General features: G+C 34.3%; 1 pseudogene; it reads left to right on the top strand.

Annotated features, from left to right (window-relative positions):
* The first annotated feature begins 2,137 nt into the window (after positions 1 to 2,137).
* LOC149536805 (origin of replication complex subunit 6-like) lies at positions 2,138 to 11,875 on the top strand (annotated as a pseudogene).
* The last annotated feature ends 3,793 nt before the right edge of the window (positions 11,876 to 15,668 follow it).

Raw genomic sequence — 15,668 nt, forward strand, 5'->3', positions numbered from 1 at the left:
CCCCCTTACAGTGCACTCACTTCTCAGGGCTACCAAGATCCACTTCCCAAGGGACTGTTGTCTCTACTAAGGACTGTGAGTTTGTCGGATGTCTTCATGGGCATGGCTGACCCCTTGAGCCAGTGGATAGAAAGGATTTTGGCCACTAAAACATAGTTTTTAGTAAGGGCATTCTATTTGGCAAGTGAATGATAAACTTCCTTAGAAGGTCTCCCAACCCTGAGAATCAGGGTTTGACGCACCATAAGGGTACTAGAGGAGACCTATCATGCAGCAATACCACCGACATGACTTTAACTATAATCAAGTTTTATATAGTGACTAGAATGTTGACCTAGCTTTTGGCCTATTACGGCTCTGAAGTCATCCCTTGGCATACCCAATGTCAATAGGCTTCCTATAGAAGTCACACGGATTTCTCTTACACCCAAGATCCATGAATGGCAAGAGTAGAGGATATGTCCATGTAACCCCTAGGGTTTCAAACACTGTAGACACACCAAGTAGAAAATAAAATTTTCATTTTATGCACAAAAAAAAGTGTTATCATTCTAGGAAATCCACATACATGGTTTGGACAAACACATAGGGTCTTTGCCAACGTCCTGCAAACAAGCATTGGTAGTTTTTATGCATCATGTCTTCATCCAAAAATTGCCACATGCTGCAAACAGACCATCAGTAACACAAAAACATTTACCCTAGGTCCTAGAAAGTAAAAGAAACCTTAAATGCAGATTCTAAGTTATGTGTGTGCTTTCTATGAACCAAGTGCACTCTGATAGAGCAGACTACACCCTAGAAGGCCAGAATGGATCAGGATGCCCCTAAGTGCACTTAGATAGTGCTAACTATGCCCATGGTGCACTTGGGGCCTAGAAGGGCATAGTTGGTAGTTTTTGGGTACAATTGGGAGACCAGGTGCAAAGTGTGGGGAAATGGTGCCCAAACAAGACCCAAAAAGTGAAATTTTGAAATCTACCTTCCCGAGTGCGCTCAAATATTCCCATGGTGTAGTTGGGGCCCAGAAGGGCGTAGTTGGTCCTTTCTAAGCATAGTTGGTAAGCTGGGAATAGTAGACAGGGGTTATGGTGGCTCCTAGACTCCTAAAATTGCCTCCTAGGGGTCCCAAGTGCAACCTGACAAAGCAGTGTGCACCCTAGGATAGAAAGCCATCAGAATGAATGAAAAAATAGCATATAACCATATTACTAGGGCCTCTAATTAGACTAGGTGTGATAAAGGAGAGAGAATAAGCCTTATACCCCTCCAAGTGAGCTCCTTCCTTTTACCTACAAGCACAAACATAAGAAACCCAAGTTAGTTAAGTAGATTCACATCGGGTTCACCAATTATAGGACTAGAAAATGGGCTAATGTCTAACATAATATAAACAAGTCACAAACTCAATAAACATACACTAACACACTCTAGTCTACAGAGAGGTCATGCCTCACTATGGTGGGAACATTTACAAACTAGTAGATAGAGAAGAAGAAATGAAAAGATCATATGCTAGTTGAAAATGATGAACAAGGTGAAGAAGTCCCTTCATGTTGGTTACCAAGTTAGATTATTGATAAATTTGAGACAAAATGACATGACTGTAAAAGAGTACACTAAGGAATTCTATAGATTAGACATCAAATCTGAACATGTAGATGATGAGTTTGAGAAAGTTACAAGGTACATGAATGGATTGAGATCTAGAATTCAAGATCAGATAAGTTTTATGAAATTGGATAGTGTGGAAGAATCATATCAATATGCCTTAAAATATAAGAAGATCTTGATAAAGAAACATGAGAAAAGAGCACTAGTACATTTGACCCTATTTTTCGACAAAAAATTTTGACCATCTATTAAAATGGGGTCAAATTGGTCGGAATAGGCAAGAAAAAATGTCTTTTTAAAAAATTCATGCCTGTGTTGGTCAAAATTTTGACCGGCACGGGCTTGTTATGTTAAAGTCAAAAAAAAATTATTTCACGCGGGTTGATTTGCGCGGGTTGCGAGTGGAACTGTAGTTGGTCCATTTGGCGGACGGGCTCATGAACTGCAGAGGGTGAGAAGTCCTTCGGTTGGAGTGGCTGAAGGAGGGTAACGTTCATTTCCCAGCCATACACTACAGAGAAACATGGATATGGATGGGCTGGGTAGAAAACTGGGTCTTGCAGAAGACAACAAGGTTATCGAGAAAGCCGAGGAGCTGAGACATAATGTGCATTTTAATTCTTCCACTTTTGTTGTGGTATGTTTATCTAAGCAATGCGTTAAATTTAGTGCAATTTTTATCATCTGGAATGCAATTTATTGGGAATATTCATCATTGAGCCCTTTTTTAACCCCTTTTCATCCATAGGGCGAGGTTTGCAAATCGGTTCTCTTCTTTGAACTTGCTGCTACAAAGTAATTTTTCTTGAACCTTATTCAGATGGGTTCATCTGATTTTATGTTGAAAAGGATCGGGTCATTTCTCAAATTTATAGCATAATCCTTACAACAAAGATCATGCCACATGTCGGCAGTGAGATAATATAATACTAGGTCGAATCTTCTTAATGTCATCTATCCTTGCCATTATACTGCATTCCTCAAGACTGGATCTATGTTGTCTAAGAAGAAATAATTTAACAAGAGGAGAAATTGTTCCTTGAACATTAGATGATTCCCATTGCTTACCCTTCATGGATTTCCAATTCTCATTCTTTATGATTTTATTAGAAAAATTGCAACAATGACATTTAATTTGCAAGGAATGAATGCATTGTTTGTACAGATTACAAGTTCCCTTTGACAGACAGAAGGCCATTAGGCTAAGTGGCATGTCTAAGAAGGCATATACCAGATCCTTGAATGCAATGCAAAATGTACTTGGAGTCAAGTTGGTTAATTATCTAAATCGAATTAGTTGCTCAGGTAGGTTAATTATCTAAATCAAATCTAAAGACAGGACTCTTTGGGCAGACCCAATCAATCTAAGACGTTTGAATGAATCAAATGATTTTCATATGACTTGAACGTGTAGATGTGACATTTGGGGAAGGGGGCTAATAAGTGTAAACCTGAGATATATCATGTCTGCCATGAATGTGATGTGATTACAATGAATACTTTTCTAATCTTTAACAAATTGACTCTATTTTTGCAAGTGATTATTCAGCGATCAAACTTGGTGAAGATGAAAAAAACCTTATCAAAAACAATAATAATGGGTCCTTTATCAAATGGCTTTCTCTTCATGATATTTTAATGGTTTGTGATTCGTCAAGGCTCGTGCTATCGTCCATTGTCTTACTATATTATAAGTGATGAAGATGATTGCTTGCATCCAAATTCATATAGGATGGTTTTGCTTTTTATTTAAAGTTGGTTATAATGCATATATTGGAGATACACCTCTTTTGATCTTATATTCAATATCATTGAGAAATATTTGGTTTTGCAATGGTAATGCATCCTGAGGATTTGTAAAACGTTTTAACAAATATTCAATAGGAAATTTTGAGTATAAATTGTATAAGTTAATAAAACAATTATATATATAATATCATTTTTTTCAATACGAATTATATATTTGTATTATGAGCTGTCTAATTAACCTACCTAAATCCAAGTTGAATGATTTTGAACAATCCTACTAGACTCAAGTTTTGTTTCAAGCCTTGGACCTCAATATCATAAGAGATAAGAAATCATGCTCTTCAAGATTTTTGGCAAATAGATACTTTTTAATCTTTGACTCTTAGAAAAAGAATTTCAACCTAAAACTCATGATCATATATCAAATAACTAAAAGAATTATGTAAATTTAATATAAAACCTTCCAACAACAAAAATAAATAAATAAATTAGTGATTAATTATTATAAAATATTGTAATCAAATATATGTTTTAAACCATACTAAAATTCTAAGAAACCTAAAATAGACATTTAGATTGCCCAACGGAGTTACTTGTAAAATAAGAGTTATTGCTCAAGAAAGATTTCATTTCAACAATCTCATATATAAAATATGAGGAGTCAATTGAAAACTATATACAATAAAGAAAGCATTGGCTTGATCAAAGCATCATCAAAGCCATTTCTTACTCTTACCAGTAACACTTTTTATAATTACAGCATATAAAACATACTAGCTTTCCCAAATCTTTTTGGGTAGTTGAAAGATTTATGAAATGCTAATTAATGTCATTTTTTGAAAATGGAGTAGAATAGCACAGGAGCGAATGTGACAGCAGTGACAAAAATAGTTGTGGGCACTTTGGCAATGAGAATGCTGGCCCATTTCACCATTATAGCCGCTACAGGCACTGTAACACTCATTACTATTATTTTTGATAAGGATTCTTTCATCTTCAACAAGCTTGATCCCTGAATGATCAATTGCAAAAACAGAGTCAATTTGTTAAAGATCAGAAAAGTATTCATTGTAATCAAATGTCATGTCTACACTTTCAAGTCATATGAAAATCATTTGATTCATTCAAACATCTTAGATTGATTGGGTCTGCCCAAAGAGTCTTGTCTTTAGATTTGATTTAGATAATTAATCTACTTGACTCTAGTTTGGATGTCTTAAATTGAATGCAAGGCCAAAGCTGGACATCTAAGAACTTGGAATCCCATTTGGATGTCTTAGATTGATTGGGTCTGCCCAAAGAGTCTTGTCTTTGTAAGTTCCATTTTCCTTGACTCAGTTTTTAGCTCTCAAATGGTCTATTTACTTAAACTTCAGACCTTTTGCAACTTATTGGTCAAATATTTATATACTGCTCTATGCAACTTGAGAAACCAGGTTTCCTTAGTTCAGATTTTAGGAGCCAAATGGTTTGTTTTCTTGGATTTCCAATCTTTTGAAATTTATGGCTCAAAGGCTTATAGTATGCTCTGTGCTTGGGAAAATTATTAGGGTGGGTATAATGATTTCATCAGAGTAAGGCCTAAGGGCATACCAAATGAAATCCTATGCTCTTATACTTTGACCTTGAGCTCTTTGATAAGTGTGGGGTTAGCATATGATCTCCGAGTCTTGTCAGCCCAAAATCATGATCGAATATGCAATTATAATATTAACCTTATATAGATACAAATAAAGATTTATAGCTGCTCTACCAGAGTCTCGGACATCAAGTGCTGATTTTGGTCATCCAGTGTTCACTACAGTAGCTTTTTACCTATGTGCAAGAAGAAATAAGGTTTGTTTGTACTTGCATACTTCAAGCTTGTTATTATCACCAATAATAATCACTGATCAATTTTTGTGGAATCTTGTATTGACAAGCATTCTTCATTGTAATTTGTTACATTAGCCTTTTTCAAATCAATCCTTTTGCACATACACTATAGTAGATCACCAACTATGTTCTGCCTTTTTTAGCATTTGAGCCTTCTCTTCACAGGTTTTAGTATTTGATAACTTCTAAATATCCTTTTTCATGGTTTCAAAGAAATTCTTCATCCCTTAAAAAATAGTTTTGCTGTGTGAACTCTTTACAAGAGTGGGTATACACCATTTTCAAAGGGACATACTTAGTGAAGCAATTAACTGAATTGTTAAAGCAAATTATGCATACAATCATTGCCACAGTCTTCATTTGTATCTGAGGAAATAGTGCAACAACTTTCCTAGCACTCAATGAATCAATTTTCGTTGCTCTTAAGCTTGAGAATAACATCCACAACTGCACTATGGTCATGCTCATGGCTTCTTCCATAAATTATACCAAGCATGACTCAGAATTCCATTTCTCCTTATAAGATTCATCTTTGTGGTATTCACAAGCTATAGTGTGAGCTTATGCTTGATAGCAATCCAAAGCTTAAATTGGCCTCCTTTGTGACAAAATGGATGGAACTTGAGTGTAATAAGCTGATAATGGAAGCTATCAATAAGAACTATGATGATATGGATGAGCACCCTATCACCACTAAGCTTCAGGGCATTTTTTGGTGTTTTCAATATAATAAGGATTTATTTTGCTTGATTATCAATTTACATCTGCTAATTAATTTTTGATGACAATGGTTTCATCAATTGTTTGTAAAAACTCATTCGAAATGTGAGATTGATAGATCTTTTTAAACATTGTCCTATTTTTAGAAAATAAATGCTCTGCTTTATTGTATGTATCTTATGTAGAAATGTGAGATAAAATCGTTAGATTGAGTGCATGAAGATATAGTTTTTGTGGAGATGTAATGGTGTTTAAATTATTTTTGTGCATTGGGAATTTCATAACCGGTGTGTGAATATTAGTTTAATTCTCAACAATACTAATCATTTTTTCAAAGTCAAAATGCATAAAATTGTTAAGGGGAAATATGTCCAAGTTTTCTAATGTTGAAAGTAAGAACTTTTCTATTATGATTACAATCACAAGCATGATTCCAGGCTGTAGGACATGACTATAGGTGTAATGGTGGCATCACAGGTTGCCTCCAAATCAGGTGTAATTGTTGGAGCTTGAGTTATCAAAGTCAGGTAGGAGAATGAGTGTCCCAAGTCATTCGTAAGGGGAGGGGTAGCGCCAACTAGATGCCCCACCACTAATGGCTTCAAGAGGGTTCTTTGCCCTTCTAGTTAAGCTCCATATCTTTACCGACTAGAACAAGCCATAGATGGAAGCCTGGAATAATAAGACCAAGCAAGAAGAAACCTACATGTTTTAAGGCAGTGCACACAATAATCTTCTACTCTGCAAAACCCAACCTCAAATTATATTGTATTTTTGAGATTTTGGAAAAAGAAATGGACAAGCCTTCATAAAGGGAGAAATCCATTACTCAAGACTGCACTTGCTTCATTATATAAATAATGTGTGGCAAGAAGAGGAACATGTGAAAGCTAAGTAGAGTCTCCAAAATGAAATAAGCCCTTCACATATGATGATAAAACATTCTAAAATATCGACATTTTTCATACACATTGTCCAAAGACAATTGGTAGACAATTAGATCAGGTTAGTTCCATAAGCATTATAGGAAAGGACTCAAAAGAAACTATGCGAAAGTCCTCCCAATCAATGGAGGAGAGTGCAAATGGGTGCACTACACATCTAATAATCATAACTGGCACAATCACAAAGAGTGCTACATGCCCACTACAAACATGCTTTTAGCTTTTAGAGTCATTATAGTTGCAAGGTTGTGTCTATGTGATTGTGGGTTCAGCTTCATCTTTCATAAATTATATTTAGAACTCATAAGAATGTGTGTTTCCAACCATTTTTGTTGCCAATGATGAAAAAAGAGAATTGATATATGAATTACATAGTTGAGTCACGATTGGTAGAGATGTAGCAAATGATAACAAAAGATAATAGATTTCTGAATTGCATAGTTGCAAGCTATGATTCACATAGATGCTTGTCTATAAACATTTTTCTTATAGAGGATAAGGAAATAGAATTGAATTGTAAATACTATATATAATACAAAGAAAATTCCACTAAAGAGACATATATGGTTATTCACATAATATAATTATATTTGTAGCTTTGAATTTTTTTTTACAGAAATTATTATTTGTTACATTTTTGGAGAAAATCATAATTGTGTTGAATGTAGATATTATTCATGTGAAGGATTTAGCTTTATATAAATGTGTATATTGATTATAATGTCTTTTTAAAAATTATAAATTAGAATCCCTTTCTTCATATGTATAAGATATATTTCATTAGAGATAATTTATGAGTTTGATTGTGTGTCCATTCATCCATCACACACAATCTAAGCCAAAAATTATTTCAAATCAACTAATATAAAGTCCTAAATTAAAAACTAAGGTAATTAATTTTTTTTAAGTAAAAAATATATTTTTAACTTTTCAATATTCTAATTTATTATAGATCATAGATTAATTTTCATTTTTTATATGAAATATTCTATCAATTAATAACTCATATTTTTGCTTATATATTTTATTTAGGAATAAATTTAGAATAACCATGCTAGTAAATATTTTGTATTAAGAGCTTGAATAGCCTTTTTTTTGTAGATGGTGAAAACAAATACAATAAAGAGGTCTCTTGATCCGTTTTGGAATGATGAACTAACAATTGGTGTTCCGTCTTCAACTCCAAAACTTGAAGTGGTATGATCTCTCAAACATTGACTTTCCTACTAATAGTAGATAAGTTAAATGTTTATGTGTTTTGATTTTTTTAGTAAAATAATTATCCAAATAAGATTTACTTCTAAACCTCATATAATTGTTTTCCTTTTATTAGTTTATAGTTTAGTCCGATTCAAGTAGTGCTTTAAAGAGCTATCAGCTGCCATAGGACCTTGAAAATAACATATATATTAATAGTCTTAATTATGTAACAAGCATATATAACTACATTTCTATGATGCCTCTTGTTAATTCGTAGATGCTTGTCTTGGACTGGACAAACCTATAATTGGATCTTTGTTTGAGAAAAAATTTGCTCTTATCATGATCTAGCTTGCTTCCAAAATACCCTGGGATATAATTATCATTCAGTCTTCTTACAATCATAATTGATTCCTACTTTCAGTAGCCTATACGCTATATGCTGATATGATTAGTATAGAAAAAAATAAGACCTTAGAAAAAAATATTTGTCTACTTGGCTTAGTTGTGGCTTGTGGATGTACACTTATGATACTATTCAATTAAGTTTTACAACTTTCATGGAATCGTGTCTGTATAATTGTATTGTTCAAGGAATAGTGGCAGTGGATTTGTGGGGTTGTGATGTAGGCTAGTCCAATACTGAGATTCTTCTTTCAAATTTGAGTGTTGCATTATTTTATAGTCAACTCAAAGCTTACCATGCAATTTAATTGATCCCATTTGACATGAATTGTCATGGGAAGGACATATTTTATTGTTATAGCTTGCCATATGTTCTATATTTAATCATTATAGCCTGCCAAATTTCCTGACCTATTGATACTAGTCATCTACATAGGTATGTTGTTAGATAGCAAAGCAACTGAAACATATAAATGCAAGTCTCTGAAATTCATCCCATGCAATGCATTTGAAAGCAAGAAGAATCAAACTAGAGGAATATTATAACTGTAATATCCCCTTGTAAGGTGTCTTAGAAATTTGAGTCAATAAATATGAATTCTCTACCCTTACTAGTTTATAATGAGCAAGCCCTAGTTAGATGAGGGTTTGTAAGAGCAATTTGGGGCTTTCATAGTTATAGGGTATATGAGACCAAATTGATTGTAATTTCTTTTGATTGGGGTTAAACAACACTGTTGAAAGCTTGAGGGCTGAAAGCCACATATGTCACACACTTGTTCTGTAAAAGTGGGGTCAAATAGGTCAAAAACTAGTGGCAGTCATCTATTGGGGACAGTTGATCCAAAACATCAATATCTAATTTTGAGATATGTTGAAATATAGTAGACTGGGTATCTAAATATGTGATTATGAGAGTCATTTAGGACATTTGGGAGGAAGAAAAAATGCTCGCTGGAGACTTAATTGCAAATTAGGCCTAGTAGGACAGCAAGTTGGGTTTACCAATGAAATGAACACCTAGAACTTAGAAAATAGAACTTAACTTGAACCACAATGAGTGACAATTCCACTTCCACTAGCCATGTGTTGTACAACTATCTCATGTAAAGATATTTCTAGCAAATTGTGCAACAATAACATCTATGTCAATACACTCAAAGGTCATATCCCAATTCCTTGTCACCTCTTCATTATAATCAAGTTTCATACATGATAGGAGATCCTGAAAGTAATGGGGGTCTAGTACTGGAGACCTTAATGGGGTTGAGGGGCAGTGCCCTAGTGGGTTCTGTGTGGCGCGGGGGGGGGGGGGGGGGGGGGGGGGGGGGGGGCGCGGGGGGTGTCATGATGCAGGACAAGGTTGAGGGACAGATGCCCTACCATAGAGTCCATATTAAGAGTTCTGGAATTAGATTTTTTAGCAAACATTCTGTAGTACCAATGTCATGCTCACATTTCCTTGTGAAGGATGAGTTTGTGATGTGGTGAGCTTGACAAGAAACTTTGGTTGAAATGATAGTCTTCCAGCAAAAAATTGGTGGGAACAGTATGAGAACGGTTGCATTTGTCAGTTTTTGACTCTATCAGCAACATGTAGTGAAGGATAAAGTGTCTGCATGGGTTGTCAAAAGACCCTTGTGCTTACAAACTTGAATATTTATATTCACTGGAAATGGTTTCTTTGACTGTTCTGAACTCTTTAAGGATCCAAGCACAGGCTCAGGTCACAACTCCCCAGAAATTTAATGCATTGAGCTTGAGTAGCATTTTTTTGAAATGATATTCTTGCTTTTAAGAAAAAAGTTGAGATTGAACTTAATCTGCCTAGTCTTGCAAATCCTTATCTGTTAACAAACTATACAGGGAAAGGAAATTCCATGGCTACATGAGTTACTAAGAGACTGTGGGGCCTATAAAATTTGAGTACTGATCTTCATCAGATAGTCTCTGACCTGTAGCAATGGTTGAAAGAGATTAGAGGTCGTAGTCTAAGAAATTAGAATCTATAGTACCCATAAGAACATATGTATTTATCAGTGATTCCATGATTTGTAGTCATGATGCGACTACATACCACCAGTAAAGACATTTGGGAAATAAAATATGTCCCATAAATTTAATAAAACATTTTTTTTTGCATGATTTTGTAAACATAATGCTACCATTCTAGGAAAACCTCATAGCCATGCTGCAACTGTATAAGTACTTCTAAGATCCTAACTGTGCATTTAACCAGAGAAAAAATCAAATCTTGGTTCAGAATTATTCCTAAGCTCACTCTAGCAAAAATGATGCCCCATGAAAAAGGCCTTGAAAAGAAGTCTCCATGATTTTTTCTTTTCTCAAGACTTCAAAACAAAATAGTAGAATAGATGTCCAATAACGCCTCTTGTAAATAATGTGGAAGAGTAACCTACCTGTAATCAATACAGAACTATAGTACATATAACAGACATTAAGTAGATACTAAATTGTTTTCTCTCTAGATTTCTATCACATAAGGTACAATTGCCTATAGGTCCTTGCCTTGGGCTATCTACAGTCACCCTCTCGTGGAGGAGCGATGGATTGTTACATATGAGCTTTTCGAAATTACTCTTTTCTAAAATTATTTTCAATAAATAATAAATTGATTAGTAGGAGATATTTTCCAAGTAAGTCAAAATGGGATATTGCTATTAGGATTCACTTAGGAAGGCCCAATGCTTCTGCGAGCATCACTTAGATGCAATGATTGTTAAGTGTTCCCTTTATTCTTATGTAAGATGGATTCTTGTGAACCACAACTACTGCAACATGGTCAATGAGTTTAACTCAAAAACTATACAGTTAATAGCAATATCATAATTGTTTAAATATTTATCAATTTACATTAATCATTATGCATCTATATCCATCTGATATTCCTAATCTATTTGCACAGATGAGGATTCAGTGACCTTATAGAAAGAAACGAATCATATAGTAGTATGCTTGTGTTGTCACCTGTTCCATGGTGAGATCATTATAGTTGCTGCATTTTTTTCTTACAATGTAATTATGTCCATCATAACTTTTGAAGGCATTTGGAGGTATCAAAAATAAATCCTCACAGTACATTGAATGATTATCTCTGTATGTGCAAAAACATTCATAGACATGCTATTGCGTATGTGATTGTTTATTAGGGTGTTGACTCTGTAATGGTGGATGGTTCACATCTATCTTTCAGTGAGGATATTTCATATACTAAATACATAACAACCATGGCCCATGCAAAGAACATTACAATGGAAGCTAAACTAGGTCGACTATCAGGTACAAAAGATAATCTGACAGTTGAGGAGTATGAGGCAAAGCTTACAGATTTGATCCAAGTGAGATGATTAAAGGATTCATATTCTTATAATCCTTCATATAGCTTACTACTATGAGGAATCATGTAAAGCATGTTGTAACTATTAGTCATTACGTTCGAAAAGATTAAGTTCTGCTCAGCCTCTAATTTCCTTCATGCATTTCAGGCTTTGTTAAAGACTTTTGTACATATTTTTGGTCACATATACCAAAAAAAGTGCTTCAGGCTCTTTAATACATACTTGGGTGTCACCAAACGCACAAGACCTAGACAAAACCAGAACAATCAAGGAGAACAAAATTATGGCTTGTAGAAAAATTTCAAAAATTTGTCAATGCCTCTATAATTAATGTCAAATTCTCCTATACATTTGTTCCTAGGATTTCCTAGGATGGAGCAGCTAAAGGAGAACCCAGGTATGTATCTCAGGACAATGTAGGATTATTTGTTTGTGGCAGTAGTTAGATTTTAGCAAAATGTGAATGTCATCTCCTTGCAAGAAAGATTATCAAGCAACAAAGATGCTAAGTGATGTTCTTTGCTAATGCATAGGGTCTACTTTGGGCTTTCTAAGTCTATTGTTTGAAGTAGAGACATCAAATTTGTTGGAAAATTTTGGTCCACAAGGATACAAGGCTCAAGAAGAGTGTTGCCTGTCACACACAGATAAATGACCATGCACAGGTGATAAACATGAACTCAGTGAAACTCATAAGAGGATACAAGAATTAGCATCCTCAATCTTGGAGTGTGTCACTTCCCTAAATTTAACATTTCTATTATAAAGCAGGTCATTCTCAACAAATTAGTCACCTTTTGAAGCATATCTGGGTCATTTGCCTTCAACTCCACTTGACATAGCTTTGGAATAATAGGAAGAGAATGTAGGAGAAGATTTCTAAGGAGTTAGACATTAAAATTTGTTGAGAGGTCTAAACAAATTTAACTCCAAGTAAACTACCAACTGTAAAAAACTCAAAATATGTACTACCAAAGAAATTATCAGCATACTACTTCTTTTGATATGACAAAATTTCAATAATGTGAGGCTAAATTAGTCCCTAACAGACTGATTGAAGTTACAATGAAAGTTCTTTTGGTTAAGACTTGTGTATTTTTTGCAGAGAAGCTTTCCTATTTGGATTCTTTTGTCAAATTTGATTTTGACTGAATTTTTTGTTATTTTATATATTGTATTCGCCAGCAAAGTATGTCTTTATGCTCCTCTGAACATTTCTCTTAAATTATTCACTAATACTGTATGATTTATTAATTTTGTGAAATAGTGTATATGTTAGTGCCTTTTTAAGGTTATTATATCTACTTCAATATCAAGCTACCATGAAGATGCCGGTAAATTGTTTCAGTTGTTACTACTTGGCAGTAATAGGTAAAAAATGCTGAATTATGTTGTAGGCTATGACATATTCCTCTATAGAAGAAACACAAATTTGGCATATTTATTTTTCATTAATGTATAATGGGAGCTTTTATGTTGAAGTATCACACAAACTACTTTTTGTTTCTTACTATGAGAGTTACTTCTAGGTCTGCAAATTGAAGTTTGACGCGATTCTGCACTTGGAGTCTTACTAGGAGCATTCATCACTTGTTCTTTTGTTGTTTCTTTTTTATCTAAGCCGCCAAGGATGAGTGGGATAACAGAAAATGTAAAGATTTTTACTTGTCGTGACTGATCTTGACTATCTTTTTTGTGGAGATTGGGTTTTATTGCCACCATTGGAGATGTGTGTGATTTTTCTTGGATTCTTACTACCATGGTTGCACATCTGATGGGTATCTTTTTCCTCCCTTTTCAACCTTTCATTCCAGTTGTGACTATCACTTGCTTCCTGCTATAAGGTGAAATATTATTACAATTTCTAAGCATTTTTTAGGATATTGAGGCCGGTATCACTGATTAATTCCTATTTTTTGCATTTCTTAGTCAAATCTGGAGGTACACTATTATTTTTGGCATTTATAGATGGCTCCCATGGCACATTTATTCATTTTCTGCCTCCTCCATTCACATTTTTTGGAAATGTTGAGAAAGCTGGAACACATAGTGTTTTGCATGTTTCTGATCCACCTAATTTTCATTATGCTGTAGCTGCTTATTACTGGTTCATACTCCTTCATTCGCATTTTTTGAATGTGGCTTTTAAAATGGAATCTTCTTTCTTCCTTCTTGTTATCTTGGAGCTCTATTTGTATGTTAAGCTACTAGAACTTAGTATGAAAGCTTAAGTATATTTCATTTTTTTGCTGATTTCTTCATGTTGTAGCTTAGAATGCCCAGAATCACAGCTAAGGGGTTATTTCTTGTCTTAAACTGCCCCCTATAACAAAATGTAAAATATTTCCATTATCTATATGCGTACAAGTGATGGCTTCTAGATATCTTTTGTTGTTACTCTCAGCTGTAGATAATCTTGACATGAAAACATCTATAGAAAGATTCCAGTTTGTTACATCTTTTTCTGTTTTCTGTAATGAATCTACATATTTGCTGATTTCAGCATTTCTTTTCAAAATGTAGAACATTCTACAGCTCTAAATTGGATAGGTGTGCCTAGTCTTTTATACTCTATCATAATGCATCCTTTTTTCTTGTATACTTATGCTCAGTCTATAAGTGTCATTACTGGTTAGAAACATTTGCTTCATTTATATTAAGTTGCATTTCCACTTACCTTGAATGCATATATCATTTGTCTGTTGTTACTTCTCTCTCTACTCAAAAACTGAACTGGTAATTTTCATACAAGAATTGAAGCTTTTGTCCCTCCTATTACTTTTATCATACTATACTATATCTATTACATCAGCTAATTGTAGATGAATTTCTATACTGATCGGATGGTACAAATTGCAAATAACTACAAGAAAAGGCAGTACAATTAGCACACAAGCACCTTTAGTCATCTAGTAGTAGGAGGAAAGGATGTATAATCCATTACATTTACAATTTCACCCTCTTTCTTGGGTCATATATTATATTCATGGGTCATTGGGTTTGACTCAAAAAATGTACAGTTGAATCGTGGTAGCAATATCACAATTTGACTTGCTGTGGAAAATATCTTAGGCTTATCTATTGATGAGCTCGAGGGGCTTTCTAATGAATGGTTCATAAGGCACAACACTTGTTGTAGGTTTTGCAAATGGGATTCCAAGTAGAGTGGTTTAAACCATGGAGGAAACTCCATAGTTAAGCCTTCTTAAGCTGGAGTAGTACTGGAACGGTTGAGCCTTTGAGCAAGTCATGGTGCTTCATCCTTGTGAGCACTCCCTCGATGTAATTCCTTCAAACAAAGAGTAGCACAAGAAATTCATTAAGTTTTGCCATAATCTATACAATATTTATTAATTATTGTGCATTATAGTCTTTCACAATTATTATCTTGAACGTGGATGATCTAATGAGGGTATTGAAACCTGTGGATGAGAAATGACTGAGTGTTTCATGGGAGCACACATAGGGAGACTACAACTTGAGTATTTGCCATTGTCTAAGCATGCATGTTGTCGATTAGTTATGTTGTGGCAAATGATGGGGAAAGAAATTCAAACTGGTTTCCTAATGAGGTTGAGTGATTTATTGAAGTTGCTTTGGCATTGATGTTCTATGGAATAGTGCCAAGTCACTTGGATGTTTGAATTGATCTCTCTGTTGAAGCATAATTTCTTAAGGACTTGTTTTTGAAGGTTGTAGATGACTCATACTTTTTAGTTCATTATGATGTATGTCAATGGAGGAAGTGCTAAGTTTTTGTCAACTCTTTTCAAATGTTTTAGCTTTTCTCCCTAACTATGGC

Source organism: Cupressus sempervirens, chromosome 10 (assembly GCF_028749045.1).
Source record: "Cupressus sempervirens isolate cs-2001-9-10 chromosome 10, ASM2874904v1, whole genome shotgun sequence".
Lineage (NCBI taxonomy): Eukaryota > Viridiplantae > Streptophyta > Pinopsida > Cupressales > Cupressaceae > Cupressus > Cupressus sempervirens.